Source organism: Mastomys coucha, unplaced genomic scaffold, assembly GCF_008632895.1.
Source record: "Mastomys coucha isolate ucsf_1 unplaced genomic scaffold, UCSF_Mcou_1 pScaffold15, whole genome shotgun sequence".
NCBI classification, from domain to species: Eukaryota; Metazoa; Chordata; class Mammalia; order Rodentia; family Muridae; genus Mastomys; species Mastomys coucha.
Window position 1 is genome coordinate 168,216,661 of NW_022196897.1, and position 7,591 is coordinate 168,224,251.

General features: G+C 44.6%; 1 non-coding gene across 1 annotated transcript; it reads left to right on the forward strand.

Moving 5' to 3' along the window:
- Nucleotides 1–2,172: 2,172 nt before the first annotated feature.
- On the forward strand, nucleotides 2,173–2,275 carry LOC116092665. Its single transcript, XR_004119403.1, has one exon. It is a non-coding gene; the product is annotated as a U6 spliceosomal RNA (small nuclear RNA).
- The last annotated feature ends 5,316 nt before the right edge of the window (nucleotides 2,276–7,591 follow it).

A 7,591-nucleotide genomic window follows, 5' to 3' on the forward strand; every position in this document is an offset into this window, starting at 1 on the left:
GGGAAATGCAGTTTTGTGGACATCACTATACATTCTAATCTTTGATTCAGATTTCTAATGGTCTCACAAGCCATGATAGAGCACAAATATAGGACATTTTGATTCTTCTTTATGGGGTAGGAGGCAGTCTAAGTACAAGGTGGGGTGTACCAGAGAGGGCCTAAGTACAAAAGACCTCCAACAAAGTCAGATCTAAAATGATTCTTGGGCTGGCAAGATGGCTCAGCAGGTAAGAGCACTGACTGCTCTTCCGAAGGTCCTGAGTTCAGATCCCAGCAACCACATGGTTGCTCACAACCACCCGTAATGAGATCTGATGCCCTTTTCTGATGAGTCTGAAAACAGTTACAGTGAATTACGCTGGAGCGAGTGGGGCCAGAGCGAGCGGGGCTAGCAGAGGTCCTGAGTTCAATTCCCAGCAGCCACACACATGATGGCTCACGGCCATCTGTACAGCTACAATGTACTCATACACATAAAATAAATAAAATAAATATTTAAAAAAATAAAAATAAAAAATAAAATGATTCTCCCCCATGTGTGCATAGCGAATGCATGTATATGTTAGCTGTTGTGAGGGGTTGAGGGGAAGCCTGGGCCACTGCAGGGTCCTGGCCCTAGGGTCTGAGTGGTTGGTCATCTTGTACTGGGAAATACCAGTGGAAGAGAGGTGGTGGCTGTGGACTTGGACTTATATTGATGAGCTCTATTGAGTATGCTGGGGTATAGCCAATGTCCAGTATAGAGAAAGAGGTCTGATTTTGTTGAAATATAAACCATAGGGCAGTGAAACTTTCACTAAAAGTGGTCAAGTGGGATCTGAGGAAGGTTAGTAACAATCTGGGCACTAAGCTGAAGAACGGCAGTATGGACAGCCTTTTATGAAATACCTATGGGTCCATATTTCAAGGGAATCTGTACTTATCCTTGCCCTGACTTTAGGCCCTACTGGGAAATTACTTCAGTTCTAGTAAGTATCCCACAGATACTCCCCATCCATAGCCACTCCTTACCCACAGCTACACCCCATCTTGTCCTATCCTACTGTTTAGAGAAATCAATTTGGGGGCAGGTGACAGGCAGGGAAAGAGCCAACAGGGTGTCCTGATTCCCACCTTCTGCTCCTCAGCTGAGGAAAGATCAAACAAACTACAGCCTCCTGGGACTGAAGGTGAAGCTGAGGCCTAGTCTCAGGAAATAAATGTTGATGCCTAAGCGTGTACCAGACTACACATGAGAGGCTACTTGAATCCTGCACCCATAACTCTCTGCAGGAGTCCTGAAAGCATCAGCCTGTGGTCACCAACCCACTAGAATGACTGTCCTCTTGCAGGATATGGACATCCTCGGGAGCCCTCAGAAAGGCTTGGAGCTGAAGGGTAAGTTGAGTGCTACTGAGACCCTAGATTCTGGGTCTTCTAGGTTCAGCCCAGGGACCTGAATAGAAGCTTCCTGGGCTGCTTTGTAGTTGAGGACAGGGCATACTCTTGTGCACACATAGCATATCCCAGCACACAAGCTGTTCCACAGTTGCTTGCTAGCTGCTGACCAGCTAGAACAAACCTCGGAGATGCTGAGGCTCAGACACGAGGCTGGAGACTGCTGCTATTATCCTATCCCACACAAGCCTTTTCAATGCTTGGCTTTCCAGGGAGGTGGGGCTATGGCCCAGAAGGAAGGGCTGTGTGAGGATTACAGATGGGACCCCCAAGGCACTGGCCAGGCCTGTGCAATTTCCTGCAGCCTAGGAGCCAGCCTCCATATGTAATCCTGGAAGAAGGGGCCTGGCAGGCTTTGAAGAGAGACTGGATACCACGGCCTCCCACGACTAGGAGCCTTTGAAAGAACATCTGGAACTTGGGCAACAGCAATGAATGACAAGCTAGTTCTTGGGTTTGCAAATCCCTAAGTTAATCTTGAGTTTGCCACTTGTGTGTTAACAACCCTGCCCCACTTCCCATGATGCAGCAGGGAGTGAAGACTGTGGCTTCTTCTGTGTTAGGACACAACATTCCTATCCTGCTACCTACCACAACAGCCTAGAAGTGTGGCAGAGCTGAGTGAAGGGTGCAGTAAGGATAGACATGTCTTCTGTGTCTGTGTGCCCTGTGAGCACAGAGCCACAGCTAAATAGGTAGAGCTCTAAACTCAGCTACATTCCTAAAGCTGGTCTCACTTTGGCAGTACATATACCAAAACTGGAATGATACACAGAAGATTAGCATGGCCACTGTGCAAGGAAGACACACAAATTTATAAAGTATTCCATATTTTTCCTAATTAACAGTGCTGTATCACGCACAATTATTTAATGGGAGATAGTGAGTAGGCCCAGGCCTGGTTCAAGTTATCATTCTTAGGCCATGCCACTGGTAGATACCACACCTACACTGTTAAATTCTGGGGTGGTTGCAAAGGGAGGTTCAGCTTTGCAACTGCTTAGAATTAAGTGATTGCCCTTTCTACTCAAGGAGTTATTGGGGCGGGGGAAGAGGGGGAAGCTGGGCTCCTAGAAGGCTTGGGCAGCCCTGTGGACAGGGTTGTGAAGGAGGAGGAAACATCTGCTCCCAGACCTGGAGAGTGCCTGGCCTTTCAGGCTTCTGGACACTTGCCTGTGGGGTCCTAAAACCTGCAGATGTTCAAGAAGGCTGCCTGCTTCAGCTGCAGCTAACTGGAAATAAACAAGGCCCTCTACTCCAGGAAACACATATTACTGGAGTGAGGAGGAGGGAGTTGGGGAAAAGAGTGAGGCAGGTGTTGAGGCCCATTGTCCCTGCCAGTGAGTGGCCTTCAAGACCTAGGGGTGGGGGTGGGGTACAAGAGACATCCCTGCACTCTTCTCAGGAAGACTTAGTTTTATAAACTCAGAAAAACACACAGACACACAGAAATACACACAGAAACAGACACAAACACAGAGACACGACACACACACACCCTGCTTCGTTAGACTCTGGAATAAGCAGCAAAGGGGTAACACCTGCTATGGGAAGTGAGTCCTTGTTTGGGTGGAAATGGGAAGGTCAGGCCCTTGGCAGCTGTGCAGTGCCTGTTGTGGGGGAAGTGGGACATCCTGAGGCCCTAGAACCTGGGTCACCTCCTTGCTGTGTAGATGGGATTTCTGCTGCTGTTTGTGGAGGACACATCAGTCTGATGTACCCTGGGAAGCTTAATGGTACACTGGCTAGGCCTTGTTGCATACCAGTCCAGTTGTGACAGTTTGTGGCTCAAGAGAGAGGCAGCCAGGGCTCACCAGGTGAGCAGGCTCTGTCCTTGGACTGTCCCTGGCGCCCCCTACCCGGCACAAGGCCAGGGGTCAGGGCTGCAGAGCAAGATAAGCCCAGCTTCCTGCACTTACTCCCAGAGCTGCGACTCCCAATGCTTCCTGTTTTCTGGAGGGCAGACAGGGGTGTGGGAGACTGGACAAGGTGTGGGGGCTGGGGTCATGGAACAGAGGGTGGAGTTTCAGGGAAGGGGGCTATAGGAGATGGGATGAAGTCATGGAGGACAGGGCATAGATACAGGATGAGGTAGAAAAGGAGTGAGAGCAGATTCCTGGGAGATTGGGTAAAGTTGTAGGGGCCAGGGTTATGTATGGCATGTCCCCAGAGGCAACAGTGGAAGCCAGGGTTGTGGTACAAAAAGTAAAGTTGTAGGTGGCCAACTGGAAATAAACAGGGCCCTCTACTCCAGGAATGGAGAAGGAATGAAGCCATGAGCTGGGGTTGTGGAAAAACTGTGAGGTTCCGGAGGAAGGACCCTGGTAACAAAGGCCAGGGGACTTGAAAAGCACTATGGACCTAGTGTGCAACTAGGCCCTGCTCCCAGGTCCTTAGAAACAACTACCCCCTCTCTATGTACACTCTTCCCTCCTTAGTGAGTTCCCTTTCTATCCTAGAGCAGAAGTTTTATAGTCTGGGTAGTGGCTGACGACCAAGCCCCACAAAATCTTAGTTTGGAACCAGGCATGATGGTACATGCTCTTAATCCCAGCACTTGGGAAAGAGAAGCAGGCAGAACTCTGTATGAGGCTAGCTTGGTCTACACAGGAAATTCCAAAACAGCCAGGTGACACAGAGTCCCTGTCAAAAGAAAGAAAGAAAGAAAGAAGAAGAAAAGAAAACACACAAAAAGGAATCAGTTGCGGGGCGGTGGTGGTGCACACCTTTAGTCCCAGCACTTGGGAGGCAGAGGCAGGCGGAATTCTGAGTTCGAGGCCAGCCTGGTCTACAGAGTGAGTTCCAGGACAGCCAGGGCTATACAGAGAAACCCTGTCTCCAAAAAAAAAAAAAGAAGAAGAAGAAGGAATCAGTTACGAGCAGCTGGGGGTAGCATAAGGATGTGTAGTTCTTAACTTATTGTTCAGAAATATAAATTAAAAGTACTCTTTTGTTTGTTTGTTTTTGAGACAAGATTTTTCTGTGTAACTCTGGCTGCCCTGGAAATTGCTTTGTTGAGAGATACTATGCTAGCCGGGCAGTGGTAGCACATGCCTTTAATACCAGCACTTGGGAGGCAGAGGCAGGAGGATTTCTGAATTTGAGGCCAGCCTGGTCTACAGAGTGAGAAGAGAGAGAGATACTATGTTACAACTTCTATTAGAGCATTTTCATTAAAATATCTTAAATTTATACTTCTAGCTGGTGGAGGTGGCCACAAGTCTTTAATTCCAACATTCAGGATCTCTGAGTTCAAGGCCAGCTTGGCTAACAGAATGAGTTATAGGATAACTAAGGCTACACAGAGAAACCCTGTCTCAAAAAACAAACAAACAAATCCAAAACAAAAGAATTATACAGTGAATCCTGGGGACTGGAGGGATGGCTTTGCAGTTCAAAGCATTTACTGCTCTCCAGAGGACCTGGGTTCAATTCCCAATCACCACATCAAGCAGCTCATAACTGCTTATAACTCCAGTTCCAGGGGATTTGCCACCCTCTGGCCTCCAATCTTACCTATCTGCACACACATGGTATACACACATGCACATAAAAATAAATAAATAAATCCCCCCCCTTTTTTTTTAAAGTAAATCCTGGGGCTGGAGAGATGGTTCAGTGGTTAAGATTGCTCTTCCAGAGGTCCTGAGTTCAGTTCCCAGCAACCACATGGTGGCTCACAATCATCTGTAATGGAATCTGATGCCCTCTTCTGGTTTGTCTGAAGACAGGTACAGTGTACTCACATACATAAAATAAATAAATCTTTTTTTTTTTTTTAAGTAAACCCTGGTCTAGAAAGATGGCTCAGAAATTAAGAGCACTTACTGCTCTTCCAGAGGACTCAAGTTTGACTCCTAGCACTCATTTCAGGTGGCTTGTAATTGCCTGTAACTCCAGTTCCAGAGGTCTGACACTTCTGTCTTCCATAGGTACTCACATACAATGTGGAGTACTCTCGAGTGCATGCATGCGTGCACACAAACACACACACACACACACACACACACACACACACACACACACACTGGGCATGGTGGTTTAATTCCAGCACTCAGGAAGCAGAAACAGGTCACTGAGTTTAAGATCACCTGGTTTACACAGTCGGTTCCAAGTCAGCCAGGGATATATAGTGAGATCCAGTCTCTAAGCAAGCAAATACGTACACCTCCACATACAAGATATGTCTTAGATAAAGCTTCTAGTTTTAATTGGAAATATAACTATCTTATAAATCTTAAAAAGACTTCTAAATTTATAATTCTAACAGTAGTCATAATGAGACATTAAAGAATCATCAAGTGAAGGAAAATATATAAAAGTTATAGGTATAAAATATATTTTCAGTAAAAGAAGACAAAAGAGAAGAACTGCTTTTGAATATGAAAGGATTTCGTATAATAAGGTAAAGATTGTTCCAAAATGAAAATAGGCAAGAACAAAGGTTAGAAGGTTAAAGTATGTTGTAAAATAACTATGAGAATTAAAATTAAAGAACGTGGACATAGCTACAACTAAGTTGATTGTAAGATAAAGGTTTTTAAAAATTTTTCAGGATATCAGAGTTCAATTCCCAGAACCTACACTGAATGGCTGACAACTGCCTGTAAGTTCAGCTCCAGGTGCATCTGATGCCTCTGGTCTCCGTGGATACCTGCATTCATGTGCACACATCTCCCTCACATGTACACAAATTAAAAATAAATAAAAATAGCTGGCTTTTAAAGTACGATTTTTTTTAATTTTTTATTAAAGAAGACATCAAACATCTGTGATTGGATTTTATTTTTATATGCTTTATGCATTTTCCCATTGGTTCTGGCCTTCACTTGCTGGATAGACACTGCCTTAAGAGTAGGGAGAGGGCTGGCGAGATGGCTCAGCGATAAAGAGCACTGACTGCTCTTCCAAAGGTCCTGAGTTCAAATCCCAGCTACCACATGGTGACTGCTCACAACCATCTGTAATGTGATCTGATGCCCTCTTTAAAAAAAAAACAAAAACAAAAACAAAAAAACAAAACAAAACAAAAGAGTAGGGAGAATTCTGTTTAACCTATTGTTCAGAAATACAAATTAAAAGTTTTTTGTTTTTTGTTTTTTGTTTTTTTTGTTTTTTTTTTTTTTGGTTCTTCGAGACAGGGTTTCTCTGTGTAGTTGGAGAATTAGCTTGGTGATTAAGAGAGCATAGTACTCATACAGAGGACTTCAGTTCAGTTCCCAGCACCATGCATGTTGGATAGCTTACAACTGCCTGTAAACTCTAGCTCCAAGGGGACCTGATGCCTCTGGCTTCCTTCCATAGGTACCTGCCCACACATACATAAGTGCCCCACCACCACAGCACACTAATAAATCTTTAAAGGAAGCATCCACATAGCAGCTTACAACCATCTGTAATGGCAATTCTAGGAGATCCAACACCCTCTTCTGGCCTCCAAAGGCACCAAGTGAGTATATGCTGCACAGACAAACACATAAGCAAAACACCCATATACATAAATGTAAATAAATAATTTTAAAGAGTGAATCTTTAGATAAGAGGGACTAGTGCATATAAAGTTTATGATGTCCTTGAGTTTGAGCCCCAGGATCCATATAGAAGAAGGAGAGAACTGACTTACTCTGGTTGTCTTCTGACCTCCACATATACACCATGACATGTGCATGCTTGCACACTAACACACTTGTACACAAAATAAATAAATAAAATGCAATTTTGAAAAAAACAGGGGCTGGAGGGATGATGGCTCAGTGGTTAAGAGTTCTTATTTTTGCAGGGAACTCAGGTACAGTTCCTAGTACCCACATGATGATACTGTCTTTAGTTCCAGTTTCATGGAATCTGATGCCCTCTTCTAGCCTCTTCTGGCATATGGTACATATACATACATGTAGGCAAAACACTCATACATGTAAGATAAAATTAAACAAATCTTAAATATTTTTAAATAGCTAAATTCCTAAAATAGAAAGCTATTTATTTTTTCTAGGGGCAGGGAAGTATTCATGAAAGTGATGAAAAGGTTCTGAAATTACATGTTAATAATGGTTCCCAACTCTGTGAATATTCTCAAATCACTCAACTTTGTACTGAAGGTTTTGTGTAGGATAGAGCAGAGTGCTTCTTCTTCCTCCTCCTCCTCCTCCTCC